This window comes from Vanessa cardui, chromosome 4 (assembly GCF_905220365.1).
Source record: "Vanessa cardui chromosome 4, ilVanCard2.1, whole genome shotgun sequence".
Classification (NCBI taxonomy): domain Eukaryota; kingdom Metazoa; phylum Arthropoda; class Insecta; order Lepidoptera; family Nymphalidae; genus Vanessa; species Vanessa cardui.
The window spans coordinates 2,695,356-2,714,579 of record NC_061126.1 but is presented as its reverse complement, the minus strand read 5'-3'; the positions used below and the strand labels follow the sequence as shown (position 1 = coordinate 2,714,579).

General features: G+C 30.3%; 1 protein-coding gene across 17 annotated transcripts in view; it reads left to right on the top strand.

Moving 5' to 3' along the window:
* Window positions 1-6,296: 6,296 nt before the first annotated feature.
* LOC124544013 (flocculation protein FLO11-like) overlaps window positions 6,297-19,224 on the top strand; it is a 97,051-nt gene continuing 84,123 nt past the window's right edge. For 10 of the 17 annotated variants that reach the window (XM_047122369.1, XM_047122376.1, XM_047122368.1 and 7 more), the window contains exons 1-2: window positions 6,363-6,418; window positions 6,678-6,778. The gene's annotated coding sequence lies outside the window, so the exon portion shown is untranslated. Of the gene's footprint in view, window positions 6,419-6,669; window positions 6,779-19,224 lie in introns of all 17 variants that reach the window. The other 7 variants (XM_047122383.1, XM_047122380.1, XM_047122379.1 and 4 more) reach the window with 3 other exon arrangements.

Genomic DNA, 19,224 nt, shown 5'->3' with positions numbered 1-19,224 from the left:
AACGAAACAAAACATCATTAATTTAATAAAAATAAATAAAATAGTATTTAAAATTAAAAATACTAATAATTTTACAAATCTTTAATAATATATTTTAAATTTTTAAATATCCTAGCTATGTGCCTTTGAAAGTATTATAGCAAATATGTCTAATTCAAATATTGCAACGAAATGTTATACCTTTCAGAAAACCTATATTGAACCCAATCATACTAAACCGACTTCAAAAGAGTCGAAAAAGGCTGATCCGCTCTGGATGATTTAAGCTTTATCGAAATAAAGTCACCTTAGGTAGGAACTAAGTTAGTAGTAGTGGTTCTATAGATTATTTTTACAATTGCGTTGGAAATAAAATGTCATACTAAAATAAAATAAAAAAATACTCAAATAATCGTAATATTTTGTTAACACTTATTATATAAAAATTAAAAATTCAAGTGGATTTCACCGCCCATAAACATCTGCAGCACCAAGGAGCTTGCAGTTACGTTACCAGCCTTTCTGAAAGATATGGGCACTTTTTTGAAGGTTCCCAATTCGTATCGGTTCGGATAAACCACCGACGAAAGCTAGTTCCACGAAATAGAAGGACTTACAAATCTTTTCTGTTTAAATTGTTGTGGTTTTTTTATTCGGTTGGAACTTGGAACCAGTGGTTAGAACATGTGCATTTGAACCGATGATTGCGGGTTCAAATCCAGGCAAGCACCGCTGTTTCATGTGCTTCATTTGTCTTTATAATTTATCTTGTGCTCAGCGGTGAAGGAAAACATCGTGAGGAAACCTGCATGTGACAAATTTCATAGAAATTCTGCCACATGTGAATTCCACCAAACCGCATTGGAACAGCGTGGTGGAATATGTTCCAAACCTTCTCCTCAAAGGGAGAGGAGGCCTTTAGCCCAGCAGTGGGATTTTACAGGCTGTTGTTGTTGTTGTTGTTGGAACTTGGAATTTAGACGAGATGTGCGAAGGTGAAATACAGCAGCTGAGATCAAACCAAACGATTCTGCGTGAAAAATGCGATAGAAGATGCACAGTGATCCAACATCTCTAAGCAAGGCCAAAAGATGAGATAAATCGATTAAAGCTTGATCGCCGATCATTCGATTCGCCGCTCTGTTTTGAGTACGGTTCAATTGTAGAAGTTGATAGTGGTCGAATTTGTGCCTTGTATAGTTTTAGGCGATAGGCTGACGTGAAGTAACTTCTTGTCTTAAAATTGCGCAACGGATTTTGATGCGCTTTTTTTTAATAGATAGGGTGATTCGAGACAATGGCTTTTGTTTATAACACATGCAAAACATAGTAAAGAAACACTGATAATTTAGAATTTCTAATGTGTTGTCGTAATCAGAATTTCTTTGAAATTCTGTAGTATATTTAGTATCAGCATTGCACCCGTGCGAAGCGAAGGCGGGTCGCTAGTTTAAGTCTAAATGTCAACTGAATTAGAAGTTAATTAATGAATATAATAAATTAAAGACATAGAGGTATCTTCTTTTATTTAAAGTAAGTGGTTATTATAGGTTCTTATAAATGCGTGGTAACTGGTTCTGAACAAATAATAATTCCAAATACAATTGAAATTAGAACCTTACTTTATTGAATTCGATTATTACAAAACAACAAAACAGCTATATGTATGTATGTGTGAGTGTAGCATGTGACGAATGAGAACTCCTTCCTTTGGCGTGGTATACAATTTTGTGCGTAGCATTTCGATGCTTATAAGTAATTAAAAGAAATGATCGTTATTTAAATGTAAAAAGTACTTTAGTCAGTTATCAAAGACTTATACTTTATATTAGCATACGTACTTGTTCGGTTAACAATGTTGAAGTTTTGTTGGAATAGCATGAAATTTGAAGATTAATATGGCGGAGCTTGGTTGTCATTCCATTTTTTTCTCCAAAATAATAAAGTAATAGAAGAAAAACATTTTTTGTGAAAACATTCTAAATAAGGGAATCTGCTTGTCTACGTTTATGTAGTGCTTATAGAACTATTTATAAATCTATATACGTTGGGTAAAACAGCATTCCATTTTAAAACGTAGGTACGATTTTAACAACAAAATTGTCACATATCAATGACGTTAATTAAACTTTTGTACATTCTGTGTAACTACAGGCACAAGGGACATATTACATCATGACATCTTAGTTCCCAAGGTTGGTGGCACATTGACGATGTAAGGAATAGTTAATATTCCTTATAGCGTCATTGTCTATGGGTGATGGTGACCACTTACCATCAGGTAGCCCATATGCTCGACCTACCTATACCATAAAAAAATATTATTTTTTTTGAGTTAATTTTGTGCCCAATATTTATATATTGGGCATAAAATCCCTTTAAAAGGTCTCGTAAAAACGTCAAAAACGCTATTAACAGTTTTAAAGGTTTCTGCGAATAAAAATTAGCGAATTAGATAGTATGTTTATTTAATATTTTAGGTTGTTGCTGATTATATTAAAATTATCATTTTATTAATTATTTATTGAAGATAAGACCATCTATAAAACGAGCAAAAATAATTATAAAAAGCTAACCACTTAACGTCAATCGGTTGAGAAACAATTTTTTTTTAACCTATAAAGGCAATTTTGAAGGCTGTTCTTGCGATACTAATGGCTTTTTGAATATTGATGTGCAATTGCGAATCACGAGGCGTTGAAAAATGCAAAATTGGTAGGAATTTTGTTGTTTCTTTTTAATCAATAATCGTCGGAATTGTTAACGTTATTTTTAATCGAAACAGATTCCATGTGCAACATATTTATTTTGTTTGAGAGCGATTGTGAAAAACCGCTTATACTATTTAAAATATATAACTTTCATATGTACGATTATATTTATGTTGTTGACGAGGCTCCTAGCCAGTAAGCTAGTAAGCTTAGACTCTGGTTTTCGACGTATGATTTACATATCGGGAAAAACCATGTGTACTTACTAGATCAGCATCACTGTACCTATACCTTTGACGGTATTTTTTATATCTTTCAAAACAATTTGATTTAGTGATTGAACTGAGATATATTTATACATTAAATTATTTCAAAGAAAATTTAATAAAAAAACGATCTCGGCGTCTACACATAACCGCATTATTCATTTTTAGAACGGTTAAAAAGAGTTTTTATTAAATAAAAGAACATTTACGTTTAGAACTTTGTAGTTGTCTAACTATTCTATTATTCGTAACTGTGCCAAATTTTAGCTACGTAGGCAATGGCTTGACAAACAGATGAACGGAAATTACGAAATTGCATTAGTTTCTCTTAAGCTCATGTAACACTAAAAATGTTTATTTTCTAATGTTACAAAAATATTAGAAAATCATTTTTAAAATATTGCATATTATTCTCTATAGAATAATTTATAGTTAGAAATCGTCTATTTATAAATGACGCAAGCGCTAAGGTTACCGTATGGAGTTATAATATTTATGAACCCAGTAGCTTTAAGCGAAATGGATTACGAGTTATATAAGTTAAACTATTACAGTATTAACTTATAATCATTTTTACTTTTACTTAGAGATAGGTAAATACTTGAGAGGACTGACTTGTATCTTTGTAACAAGCCGTTATCAGACATTCTACCGCTAAACAGGAACTTTGTATTTATAGGTTCCGGTTTGAAAAATGGGCGAGTCTGTTTATCTACAAGCACAAGAGACATCTTGGCTCCCAAGTTTAGTAACCCTTAAGAAATGGGTAATATTTCTTACATCACCAATATACGGTAATGACTATTTCCTATATTATAAAAATATATTACTATTGACTTTTAATCTTTTTTACTAACACTCGTACATGCAAGCATACATGCATTTTATAATATGCATTGCATGCATGCATTTTTCCCGTCATCGATCATTGTATAGATTCGAAGAGGAGCGGTAACATAATATAACCAAATTTCCACCTTTCTGTATTCATTTCTATAATAAGATTACACAGCTATTTTTACCTTAGCATATTAAAATATTTAAAACGCAGGTTAAAAAAATATTGACCTATGTATAAGACATATCAATGCAAGATTTTATTCATTGTAGGACATCTAAAAAGTTGATGTGGCCCAGTAGTTAAGATGCGTGTATCTTAACAGATGAATGGAGGTTTAAACCCAGGCAAATACCACTGATTTGTCATGTGTAAAATTTTAATTAATAATTCATCTTGTACACGGCGAGAAAGGAAAACATTGTGAGGAAACCCAGTTGGGTCTTTTTACAATAAAATTCTGCTATATATAGAATAAGCTCAAACCCTTCACATCAAAGGGAGATGAAGCCTTAGCCTAGCAATAAGATACTAAAGTTGAGGCAACGCATAACCACTCTGTGGAACCAGCTTTCACCGATGGTCTTTCCGAGCCGATACGACTTGTGAACCTTCAACATAAGAGCGTACTTCTTCCTTAAAGGCCGCTAACACACCTGCAGATGTCCATGGGCGGTAGTAGCCAGTTTCCATCAGGTGAGCCTCCTGCTTGTTTGCCACCTATCACAGTAAAAAGGTAGGAATATAAAAAATAAGTTATACTTACTGTCCCATTCTGTAATTACAATGGCAGAAAATAATAACTACTCAGTTTCTTGCCGGTTCTGCTGGGTAATCTAAAATTTCACCCATCACTGTAATATGATGATTCGAAATCGATTTAATGAGACTTCTTGTTTAAGAAAATTTAGATAGCTGAACTCCGATTTAAAATTAAATGTCTTAAATAAATAAAGTACCTACTCATGGTAAAAATAATGAAATACCATTTAGAAATCATAGTTTCTCGATACGACACGATCTCTATCTATTATACTTAAATTGAAAGCACCATGCCATAAATGTTCACTTAAGTGACAACAACAACTTAATATAGAGTCACCTGAATGTGCGATCGAGTGCGTCAACTCACAGAATTATTTTTTAGCTAAACATGACAATTGACATATAAAATTGATTTGTGATAGGGCCTTGCCCAAGTTATTGGGTAGCTCTCGCACACTTCTCATATATACTAAAGGAAAGCAGCAATATTTAATATAACACTAGCGACCCGCCCCGGGTTCGCACGGGTGCTATTCTGATACTAAATACATTACAGAATTTGTTCAGTTACGATAGCATGTTAGAAACTTCTAAATTTATAAGTGTTTCTTTACATTATTACGTATAAAAACCTTTCTCTGGAAACACTGCTACTTTTAAAAAAAATCATCAATGAAAACATCAAAAATCGTTGCGTAGTTTTAAAGATAGGAATGTAGGGACAGAGAAAGCGACTTAGTTTTATATTATGTAAATGAAAATGAAATATACGTCATTCAGTGCAACTGTAGGTACTAGGTAGTTGGTACATAACATTTTAGTTTTCAAGGTCAGTAGTGTATTGGGGATGTTAGTAATGATTAATTTTATTGACGGCGCGAATGACTAATGGCAGTTGTGACCACTTACCATAATTTGCCTGTACGCTTACATATACCGTAAAAATGGGTCATAGAGACTTTTTCCTTCCTACTTACTCAACAAATAACGAGAAAACCGTACGGTCTTAAGTGAAAATCACGAGTAAAATCAGTTTTCAAAGACTCAACTTGTGCTTACAATATTTTTCATACGCGATGGCATATATATCGTTTTACGGACACTTGAGTGGTATTTATATCCACCAACCCGCTGTGGACCTATGTGGTGGTATTTGACATTTTATGGTAATCTATTTCTCTGGTAAAATAATTTCCTCTGGATTACTAACACCGAAACGGCGCTAAGGTTAGAAGTTAAAACACTTATATCTAAACTGAAAATCGCTGGTCCAAACCTTCTTCTCAAGAGCTTAACCAAGAAGTAATATTTTATTTACAGTGCTTATATTCTGTTACCTACCACTGGTCATTTCACTTCTGTCCTACATTTAAAAAAAATAAACTGTGTTTATGTACCTCGAAAAGCAAAAATAACAAAAGCTCACAAAACTTTGTATTTAAATAAACTTTAAAATCAAAATAACTTCATTCAACTTTTGCAAGTTTTTTTTTTTAAATATTTTTGTACTTATGGGCAAAAAATTCTTAAAGATTGGAAGCTTCATGAATTGTATAATTGCTACTGCCTTACCAACTAAAGCTGAAAGCATGCGTAAATGTGAACGCAAGCTGCTTTAGCCGACATATATGTATATAACGTGAATGACCAATCCAAATTGATCTCTTTCAGGCCAGTTAGGGAGGGTGGTCACTGTAAAAGCGTGGGTCATATTAGGGTGGCGATGTAAATATCACGGTTAATAATACGTCCAATACACGCCAGGTGGGCAGAGAGTGTCGTGAGAGCAAAAGTGACCGCAGTCGCTACTCGCGCACCGACCGTTCCTCGCGTATACAACGAAGCAACGCACGTCCGACGTACGCACAGTTCCCGCCACATTTCAAATTTGCGTTCGGAAGCCGACAAATAAATTTTATTCGATTGTATTAAATGTGCACTCGCGCGTAAAAAGCCAAAACTTAGCGACACTCGCGCTGACAGTGCGCGGATTGCATCGCGGCCGTTGACATCTATTTGGTCGACAAAGATCGGTTTTTGAGCGCAAATTTGAAAATGACGTCTCTAATTGGCGGGTTTGTGTGACGTGTTTTTTTTTCTAAATCAAAAGTGACACAGGTGTTATTTCAAAGTGCCAGGAACGATGGTGAATTTCAAATAAATAAATTAGTGATTTTTTTGTTTTATGCTGAAGTAAAAATACTCGAACAGTAACAAAGGTAAGTTTTAGAATGCGGTGTTGATATTTTGCATAATTTTATTTGTCGTAATTACTGACTAGCCAGTAGCCTCTAGTCGTTACTCAATAAGAGTTAAAATCGTATCTTACGCTTTCTAAATAGTCGACCATGAGTGTGGCCGCAGTCACGACTAAACTGATTTAATTTTACTTTAAGATAAAGCTATATCAAACTCAGATTTCCGTTCCTTTAAATAAGACTACGTGTCGAAATTATATTATATAATTTTACGGGTTTGTTTTTTCATGTTGCTTTAAATAGTAAGCGCAAGGTAAGCACAGATAATTAAGGAATATAACGGTTAGTTAGTGTTAGTAGTAATCAATAAAACATTAACAAAAATAACATTCATTCGTTTAAAAAAAACGAAAAATAAAAACATAACAATACTTAAACTTTTCATAACATTAGGGAAAAGTTTCAAAATGAAATACTCCTATGAAACAAAATTTCCTTTACCAATTGTATTTCATATTCTAAATCCGGTTCTTAAGCGCTGAAAATGATCATACAAAAAAACAATTGATATGGTAGAAGCAAGTTACTACACAAACTTGATATCGACTTTGCAACTCGATTTGTACGGTGCATTTGTTAGTGATTTCAAAAGCGCTTTCAAACCCTTATTTTGGACACGATTACTGTTACCATAATGGATTGGCTATTGTCGTTTTTCGATGACTTTTAACCTGTCTTACGTTACAATATATTCACTTGCGGGTAACAATTACGTTAATCAGAATAGTGTAATAATATTGTTGGTGTAGATGACCTCTCTATATATTTAGAATTTCCAAATATACTAACTTGTATTCTTATTTACGATTATATTAAAAATTAAAGTCAATACTCACTGCTCTTTACATAGACGATTGAAATATATATTAGGATTGCAACTATTGATTATGTTATAATTATATTTGCTTATTTTACCCTTTAATAGTTCAAAAGCTTAAATATGCTGCCGTACTCATTCATATAACAAACTTACTTCAGATAAATTGGATTATTATATAGTAATCCATAATTAATTTCAATAACGATTAATTTTGACGTTTAAAAACACAAGTAATGCAAGAAAGTCATTTCGATTTACGTGTTACTGTTATATGTTAAAATATGTATAAACAAATTAAATTAATATCTCTATATTTTTATTTGGAACTCTTTTTCTTTCTCTTTTTTAACTTTTTAACATGAGGTCTCATTGGCTTTTTGTTATTGCAGACACTTAGTTTTATACATATTGTTGTTATTATTTTTGTATTTTTTTCATAATCCCAGTCTCTTTAATGTTATTAATAGTCTATAAAAAGAGTAATTATACATCACTCTTATCTGTGAACTAAGAATGCGGGTAAGAATTATTGAGTAAATGTTAACAAAAAACGGAAATCCAAGACGCGACCGACAGCGTTGATTTTATTATTCATTGAAACGATTGAATAAATATTTAAAGAAAGTATTGATTTCTTACAAATTTTGCGTTTATTTTGATTAAACGATATGTATTTACATAAAAACAAGATTACTGAATAAAATAAATATTATAGTAATCTTGGATTTCATCGTTTATATATATTTAAATAATTATTTATGTTATTGCTTGAAAGTTTGCTAGTATTGAAAAGGTATAGACTAATGTTTTGGTTATCTGGAACCTACGTTGATCAGTAATATATAAGTAATAAGTAATTTATGTTTGGTTATTGACGGTTATGTTTTTAAAAGCATTTTTTAAAATTAATGTCTTCATTCTACTTCCTGTTTATTGCTTAAGAACAAACCCGATTTGTTATTAATTAAATAGAGCGATAACTTCCTTCCCCAAACGTATTCGGTTTCAAAAAAAAATATATCATGTCTTTGTAATTGTTTGTTGTTTTTATTTAATATTGTTTTGCAAATTTCATTATACATTGAGAATACAAAATATTTCGTAATGAATGTTTTTTTTTTAAATAATTCTTGACTTATACTTAAAAAAGATTTATAGTAATATATTTTTAAGCAGAACTACTCTTAAATTCAAATTAATTTATTTTATGTTATGTGTTAATTACTTATTAGATATTGATAACTATCAAAACGAAAAGCTACGAAATAATAAATAAATATTAAAAAGCGGTTTATAAACATTTGTTATAACTAAAAATTTTGAACAAATTTACACAATTAATTAGTTAAAGAAAAAATAAAATATCTAAGCTTAACAAAAACATTTTATTTTATAGCCACAGAACAAGGAGACGCGATAATTTGTTTAGCATAAAATGTTTAAAAAATAAAATCACATTTTATAAATTTGTACATTACATTGCAAAATTGCACATCATATCTTTCTCAGGTTTTATGATTTATGATATGAAATACACATTTGTAAATTTCGAATTTCAGACTAAACATTATATAAAATACCAAAATTTGTATTCGCAAAAAGAAAGGCTTCGACTTTAACGACTTGATTGCTAGTGAAAGTACCTACGTCCTTGTAGGGACTGCATGCGATAGTGATTCTTAACATATTGATATAGAGGCTGCATTTCCATAATGCAAGTACCGAAATATATTTACACATTATTGGGTTGATAGCGATAAAATATTTTATTATTGAAGCTGCGGTTATAACGAAAGTGTTCAAAAGTGTTTGTATAGCTCAGACCAAAGAACACGTATTCGTAAATTTGCAATCATTTTATAGCAATAAATATCTTAATTATGTGGTAGAGTTTATAGGAGCTCTTCTACCACTTGTGGGTATCACTCACTCATCACTTATTGTTGTGTTCCAGTTTGAAGGCTGGGCGAGCTGGTGTTGTTAATTACAGCCATAATTTCTTACTTGGTATATTAATGATGTGGAATGATTAATAGTTCTTTCAGCGCCAACGCTGTGATATGTGATGGGTGATGACCAATTATTATCAGATGGTCCAATTAATCATTAAATTAACAAAACTTTCGCTATAAATTTCACTTCGATGTTAATTTTTAGTGTATAACATATGTAATTTTAAGCTTAATAATATAATTTGCTTCATCATCATGCTTTATAAAGAATAAGAGATTTTTACGCAAAATATACGTATATATACATTTTTTCTCAGGGATCTTTGATTAAATTATATTAACATAATTATTGTGACGATACTTTTAAATAAATAATACTGAAATAAGCTCTTTGTAAGATAAAGACAAAAAAAATATATATATTCAGTTTAGTAGCACGTTGAAGTCTTTTCTACGACCACGTTAAAACGATGTTTTGTAAAAAAAAGTAAGTTTAACCTAATTTCGATTTTCTGTAAATTTATTACACATTTATTGAAGCGCTTGGTTTTCAATAAATGTGTATCTAATTCAAAGTAGTACAAACTTTTAAAAGTTTGTGAAATTTTGATAAATTTAGCTCTACCCTAGCTCTAGGATTAAAACAAAAGGAGGTTTATGTATTATTTGGAACATATAATCTCAAATATCCTTTTCAATTCAAATTATAATCACTAGTAGTTATATTTATACTTAAAGTTTGACATTTAGAAATAAATATTTATAACATATGAATGAAATACCATTTTTAATCTTTGATATAAAAGGCGTTAACTGTCATCTGATACCATAGATATTCGCTCTATAAGAAATATTAATTATTCAACCATAGTCCCACAACAAGACATCAACTATTTAAACTATAACTATAACATATACAATATAGTTCCTGTCACAACACAACTTTCATCTTTTTTTTTCATCCAATCAAAATAAAGCAACATGACGTATTGACGTTAAACGTCAAACTTTTCTCTAAGATGTTTCCTATATTTTCGGAGAGAGATAATGTAAAGAATATATGTTACGAGGGCACATTCCATGACGGATGCACTTAATCCATATCTCCTCGTTCTAGTAACATCATCTGATTATATAATGGTAACAGAACAGAACCACTATCCGGGTTCAGTGCTGCAAAATGTTTACGCATCGAAGAGCTGGTTACCAACCATACCAGCGATTTGGTTACATATATACGGATGCTGAGTGTCGTTTATGACAAAACCGTCAACCATATATCGATCTTTATTAAATATGTCTTGAACAGATTTAAAAATAACTAACACTCTATGATACGGGTATTTAGTATAATTAAATTGATAAGTTTTAAAAATTTAATAAAATATATAAACAATATATTTAAGTAACACATTTTTGTTGAAATCGGAAACCAGTTAGTACCAGCATGTATTATAAAAAAAATAATACACATATACCGAAGTTAGTACACTGTGTGTAACTACAGGTATAAGGGGCATAACTTCTTAGTTCCAAATGATGGTCGCGCATTGGCTATGTATGGAATGGTTAATGTTACATACAGTACGATTGTCTGAGGGCGGTGGTGGCCACTTAACATCAGGTGGCCCACATGCTCGACCTCGTATCCAGGCCAACAAGTTAAAATTGATAAAATTAGGTAACATATTATCATTGCAATCATCAAATAACATATTATGAGGGTGTACATTTCTATACCGTATTTTATACTTTAAAACGCGCTACATGCAGTTTTATGCGATAAATATTATCTCATAGAAACATAGTAATACTTAAAAACATAGAAAACAGGTATTTTATTTATACAAAACGTCTAGACTAGTTCTTGAAAAAATATGAATTTATCTCGTATTTCTCAACTCGGTGTGCACTGGACTTGTTTTAGATGTTGATTCAATTAAATCTTTATTTATTTTGGAAACAATCATTAATATAGCTCACACAATTTAGACACAAATGTGGGTCAAGTGGCAACTGCATTGGCAATCACTTAGAAAGTAGATCGTATAACCTGTTTGTCGATATGGATAGCTGAAATCTAGATATGACTAAGCATTTAACTTGATTATCATTTTAATATCAAAACCGGGAAAGTATGGTCTAAGCTATCTACGGGGATGAAGTAATTGATGCTCTGACATCCGTTTTATGATATGATGTTTTGTTATTAATGTTTGATATCAAGTATCTAATTTTATAGAAATATATTCTTCTAGAAAAATGAGTACTTTTTAGAAAGAAACGTCTGGTGTTAAGCTCGGGTTCCATCATAGGAAACTAATTACTGTAAATAACAGCATTGTAAATCTGTTTATATGAAAAGAGCAACAATGCGAGTTTCTTGACGTTTCATCTCGTTAGAAGCTGTTTTCCGAAACGGTGATAGTATTTATTTATTGACGATTCAAAAATGCTTCATTGTGAAGTTTACTTGAAAAAAAATAATTTGTATTGATTTGATATGTGTATTCTTGTTTATCTATATATTAATAATTACTATACATTTATTTATTTTATTTTTAATTTAGGATAGTATTATATTACGTTTATCTATTTCATGGTCACACCTAACCCTGCCTTTTTAAGTATATTTATTTTATCTAACTTAAGGTTATCTGGAAGAGATCGTTTGTTTTAGAGGTACGGTCGCCTCTTATGCACCTTTCAAGTAATCTATGTAAGATTCAATAGTGTACAATAGAGTATTTTGATTTTGATTTGATTTGAATACAATGTCTTAAGTTGAAGCAGGAGGTCTTACAAAGTCAAGGTCACTGCGATTGATGATCACAGCTGTTACACGATGCATTGATATTTCTTGAATGGTATATTTTTGATACTTAGAGTACAGGACTAAAGGAGTGGTATAGTTGCATAGTGCTTTAAATAGGCTAATTTTAAGGCTTAAATGTGACAGACCTCTTCTAAAGGAAGAGGAACTTGATATATTTTCTCAATCTAGATTTGTTTTGTTATAAGAAATCTATATTAATTACATTAATATTATTATGAATTTTTTCACTGTTGGAAAAATCTCTTAACTACAGTATAATAAAAAATATATTTATCATAAATAAAAAAAAAGAAAATGTTCTTTTTTTAAATTTCACTTATGCATATGCATCCGTGGAAGGTCTCTAGTACGGATATAAAGATCTACTCAAGGAAAAAAATTAAAATGTTTTTATATATATTAGTATTTTCAAGGTTTAAGTAAAAATTTTATTTGTAGAGTATTTAATACTCTCTGAGCGGCTATTACGTTGGTATTACTAGCGAAAGTGTCATTGATATGTTGAAGTAAGGCAGTCGCTTTAGAAAGTAAGTCTTGAGCGAATTCCTGTGCACTCGGTGGTAGCGTGACTCATAATTTGTGCTCCTCGTCACTGCACAGTACTATGTGTGCTAATAATATATTAATATAAAAACAATATCAAAATAACACTCACTTAAACATAAGTTTGTGAGCATTTTAGCAACACCTTTTGTTTTTTTTTTAACTTATTACAAATAAACTTACTTTGTATTTGTTATTCTTCTTAAATATTGATAAAAATGAACTTTAAAACATATATATAGTACGTAGGAACATACAGATATTAAAAAAAATAAGGAAAAATTCAAATTCTTTTTTTATTAATAAAATGCATAACATTATGTATTAAATAGTGCTTCTTTCATACACAAATACTACAGACGAATATAACGAATAGAACAGAAATTTTAGCCGAAGAGCCAAGTTCAATTTTCCAAACACCAAGTTTCAAATCCAGTCAAGTTCAATAACTACTGGCAACAACTGAGTTTTCCTTTATTTATTAAATAGTTATCTACTTTAGGGAAAATTATTGAAAAGAAACTTACAAGTCTCAATTTAAATCTATCACATGTCACCAACAAAAAATATATTGTATCAGCATGTTACACGAGTAAGTTAGAAAATAAATTCCGCAACTGGCTTATGTCCAGTAGTGGGATATGTTTACATTTAACACAGTGTATATAATCAATGAGCCAATTTATATAATTCACATGTGTCATTCTTTAGCCGTTTAAATATTATGTTATTTGAAATCGTTTAACACCTACACGATGTAAAGTCAAACGGCCGTGAACGTGAAGAATACACAACGGTATGGTAATTATTACACAATGAACGTAATCGATTAAGTCAACAGGTGCGTGTGAAAACTTTTCGAAGTTCGTATAACTACTATACTTTTAATATCGACTTGTACCGGAAGCAGTCAAATCTATATCATATTACAATATTACTCTATATATTATGTATTTATAACGCTGCAAGAAATATTGACAAATATAAAACTATTGTAATATAATTGTCGTATTTCTTGCCAGTTTTTTGATTAAATAAGACATTAGGTTTAACTAAATATGTGTCTTACTAATTCGTTCTTTTTAATAAATAATTATAACAATTTTATTGTGTTTTTTTGCATGTATCATCTAAGAGTTGCTAGATTATAAAAAAATATTAACTTACACTTATTCCATTCCATTGGATGTTTCTTTGACAATCTTTTAAAATAAATTAATTCAAGACTCTACATTTCTATATTTTTTTCTAAAATTGATACACCCATGAGAATTTTGTGTAGACCAGCGCTTTAATTGTTATGAGGTAATATACAGAGAGACTGAGATACTTTCGCATTTTTAATATTAATCTAATAATCGGTAATAGGCCGAGTGCTCTCTCCGATTGCGACTGGTTCACGATTAATGTTTTATCTCATGTATGCTTTGATATTGATTGATTTGAATTAAATGAATTGATCAACATTTCCGAATGTATAGACAAGTAACGGATATAATAATATTTAGAAAGGTTTAGATAGGTATGTACGTATGCAAGTAATTTATTCTGTTATATATTTAATAATTATACTAAGTTTAAAATATACCACTGTCGTGTTGACTCAACAGTTCAAAGATATGAATTTTAACCGATCATTCTGAATTCAAACCAGGGACAGAATTTTTATGAGCCTTATGTTTATAATTTATCTTATACTTAGCGGTGAATACTTTGAGTTACTTTTTCAAATATCTATATTGATATGTGACCGTAAAATCGTAAATACTTTTAAATTACAATCTATTTTAATTAACATAAATAATAAACATAAGCTCCTTTAACATATACAAATATAAATTAAAAATAGTTACTGTGAAAAAATTTACCATGTGGTATGGTAGCAAGAATGCTAGTAACATTTCCCCATTGTATCGCAATTCCGATCCTCTGGGAAAATAAAGAACCAACCGTCCTGCCATCAGTGGAGGCAATAAGGCGAGGTGTTTATACTTTTAATGAAGCTTGTTGCACCACTACTCCAAGGGCCAAGTTTGCGACATATCTATTTAAAGATATTGTAAGTTGTCAAAAGATTGAACCATAACATACTATTTGCAATTCAACGCGTTATTTTTCGTCATATTATAATCGATTTGAGTAATATTAATTTTATTATAAAAACTTCAACCTAACCTAATCGCTAGATTATCAATTATATAGATTTTATACGTTTCATTGTAAGTTGAATCACCGTTCGCAATCTTTCGACAATTTTTAATTTAACCGTAATTACAATTTTACAGTAACATAATACATAATTATTTTAATCAATTATACATTATAATTAAGTCTATATAATGTTATTAAGAACACTTTTACATAAGTCCTTTTTACATCCCATGTAATTTTAGTGGGATTAGTAATTATAATAATTATTAATATTTATCTCATTTTTTCTTAAAAACAATAACATACATTAATCATCTTTGTATGTAAAAGTTGAATATTAAACTTTAAAGCTCAATAAAGAAACAATTGTAAATAAATCGTGGGAATATCTTATAGAAAGGTTTATAATTGAAACAATATGAAATCATCAATTATATTTCATTAAAACAATGGAAGGTTACTTTTATACGAAATTTGAAAGAATACTGGCTGTTTTCATAATTGCATCCACTAGTGACTGGCTGGTTATTTTTTTTTTAAGGATCTTCATTGATCAAGCAGAAACGCTGCTAGCTTTTTGTCACCATTTCACGCGGTCATGATTTTACACTATTCTTAGTTATATATATACGTCCCAATGTTAATAATAATAAAAAAAGTTTCAGCGCCATCTATTAGCCATTAGCCAAATATTTTCAGAAACATATTTTTTATTATTCTCAGATTATGTTTCTTAAGTCAATTTACCCGTCATTAACGAGTATATATGTACATCTATGTTACGATAGTTGTAGTGCTATTATAAGATTTTAACACTAAAATATTTAAATCATAGTTTTAAACTGACCGGTTATTCAATAATAGCGCATTCAAAGCGAAAGTGAGCGGCGAAATAAAATAAGATCTGTTTTATGCAAAACAGTATAAAAAACATATAATTGCTGTGATAGAGTACAATAATATGTACGAAAGTACACAGCTTGAGAAGAAATTGTAACGGTATTTTTTATTCAGTAACGATAAAAGATAACAGATTCTATTATAGATCAAAGCCTTTGCTTACATACAAACGTAGATTCTTAACTGGTGTATTTTTTTATGACAAATGAATAAAAATGACAGTACAGACAGAATCTTCGGTGAATAAGAGTTGTTTTATTTAAGAAAAAAGGTGCTATATTTATCAGAACATATTCGAAATTTAAAAGTTTAAACTTTGGTCATTTATTACTGACTAGCAGAATCTGCGGCTTTATTCGCTTCATTTATAAAAAAAATCTATAACACACAAACTCTTAACTTTCGTTACACGCCATCGATGGATGAATTGAAAGCAGTAGCGTTATCTAAATCAGGACAGCAGTTTTAGCGTGAACAGTTGGCGTAATTTTACGCGCATTTATAATTAAAAAAAATATAAATGCATGAGCCGAGATGGCCTAGTGGTTAGAACAAGTGCATTTTAACCGATGATTTCGGGTTCCAGCCCAGGTAAGCACCACGATATATATATGTGCTTAATTTGTGGAAGCCTGCATGTGTCTAATTTAATTGAAATTCTGCCACGTGTGCGTCCCACCAACCCGCATTGGAACAGCGTGGTGGAATATGTTCAGAGCCCTCTCCTTAATGGGAGAGGAGGCCATTAGCCCAGCAGTGGGAAATTTACAGGCTGTTACTTTTACATGCATATAACAGAAAATCAGCGATTACCATTGCTTGTAGAGTTTGCTTTGTTGATCATTTTTGTATTGACAGTAATTGATGCAGTTGTCTACGGATAATTTCTAGATATTTTTTCAGGATTGTGACTATAAAATATTTGATTACATTTTAAATTATATTATAACTGCAATGTTTAATTGATTATCTACGGAAGTCTGAATATAATGCGAACAATATTTCTTTGAGTTACACAATGTTGGTCAAACAGCTATTTAGATTCAGCATCTTAATAAATTTTAATGTAAGCTTAGATGAATCCGCATAACAATGTTATCTCACGGACTATAATTCTATGTCGGTTAATGGAATATTTTCAAATACAATGTAACAGGAAGATAGTCTATTGTCAAGCGATAGTCGACCTTAGATCGTAATAAGCATTTATTGTTTAAATGAAATACAATTCAAATTGTAGATTTATGTAAATATTCGATTCCTGTAACTCACTCGCAAGGTTTATTTACTTTGTATGTATAAATATATAAAAGTCTGGTGAAGTATGCATAATACATTGTAAAAAATAGGAAACTTTATAATTATCTACACAGGATTCCAAGTAGTTTTTAAAAAGCTTCTAGATGTCTTTATTCTTCACCTTTTCTTTCGATTAATAATCTTATATATTAATAGTGTAAGTCGTCTTTTGTCCCAGTGATTATGGGACGATAGTTGCACATCAAAATCGGTTATGATCTCATTTTGAAGAGCTACAGTCGTAGATGTGCAGAAAGAAAAAAGTATTATTAATTTATAAGCTATTAAATTGTTACAATATAATCAAATTTATATGTGTCAAATAGTCTCGACAAATAACGACAAATAGTCTCATCTAGTTAGTATAAGAAATTCTTTAATTACATATAAATGCATTCTTGCTAAGATTTAAAATATTAAGTGTATACACATTTAGTTTATACAATTAAATATTGATGATTTCAACGGTTACTCAATCCAGGATCCTAGCGTATATCCTGAATTGAAATCAAATTAATTACTTGCCCGTAAAATCATTGAAAACTTTCAGTGAGCATTGCTTATCTTATTTAATTAATATGAGTTAATATGTTGTTACATTATTAAATATTTTTTAAATTAACTAACATCAAATTAAGCAGCATCCGTATGTAAGATAAGATAAAATTAATAACAATTAAGAAAAATCTCACGTAAATAGAGTAATTTGATAACTCGTTCAAGGAGGCGGATATAACGTGAAAACGTTTATTATAATGCTTATTGGCTTAGACTTGGTACTTTTTTATATTACTTTTATATTATATTAAAGACAGTGGCGCTGTAAAAAAATATTAACCATTCCTAATATCGCTAATGCCCCACCAACCTTGGGAACTAAGATGGTAAGATGTTCCTTGTGCCTGTAGTTGCACTCGCTCAGTCACCTTTAAAACCGGAATACAAAGATACTGAGTACGGTTGTTTGGCGGGAGAATATCTGATGAATTGGTGGTAACTACCCAGACGGGCTAGCACAAAGCCTTACAACCAATTAAATCAATATCTATATTATTAATTTCGAGAGACCAATATACAATAAAAAATCGTTAATTTTTATACATACAATTAAATTCGCTGATAGTATATAATTGGAAAATTCATATAATCGAGATATTTTGATATTAAAATCATGAAATTCTGTCTTAAATTATAATTAATATACGCGATTCATCCGTTATAATTAGTTTTATTTAAATCATGAAATTCAATGAAATGACAGATCATTGGGCCGCCATGTTTGACGTTTTCAGGTGCGATCAAAAAATGTGATGTAAATGATAATTTCGTGCAGGGGTCCGGTAAATTCAATGGGAACTTATCCAAAATAAATTATTGATAAATGATAAGCCACATTTGTTAACTTTTATTATTATTATTATTTTTATATTATTATTTTATTTATTTACTGTTTCCGATCGAAGCCGGGTTTTCATCTAGCAATTTATATTTATTACAAATCATCATTAAAATATAGACATGACAGCAGACAACTATAGACAGTCGGCGACACCATAAAGTGTGACTACGACACGCTTTCATATTTCCTTTTTGATAATAAGAGTCTTTGAGTGATCTCATTCAAAATTATAATTATGATGAGGAACCTTTTGCAAGTTATCAATTTGTGCTATTTTGACGCATTTTTTTTTTCGTATGAGAAAGTTAAATGAAAATAATAAAATGTCAAATCTTTGCGTTTGTATTTTTTTTATTTATTCCAGTCCATATATTTCTGTACAATATATTTTTATTCTTCTTACACAAAATTTCTCTTATCGTGTCGATCTATTTATTGAAGGATAAATTATTTTTTTGTAAGTTATAATAAAATGTATCTGTGTTATAAGTCATTCCGTAAATTCTT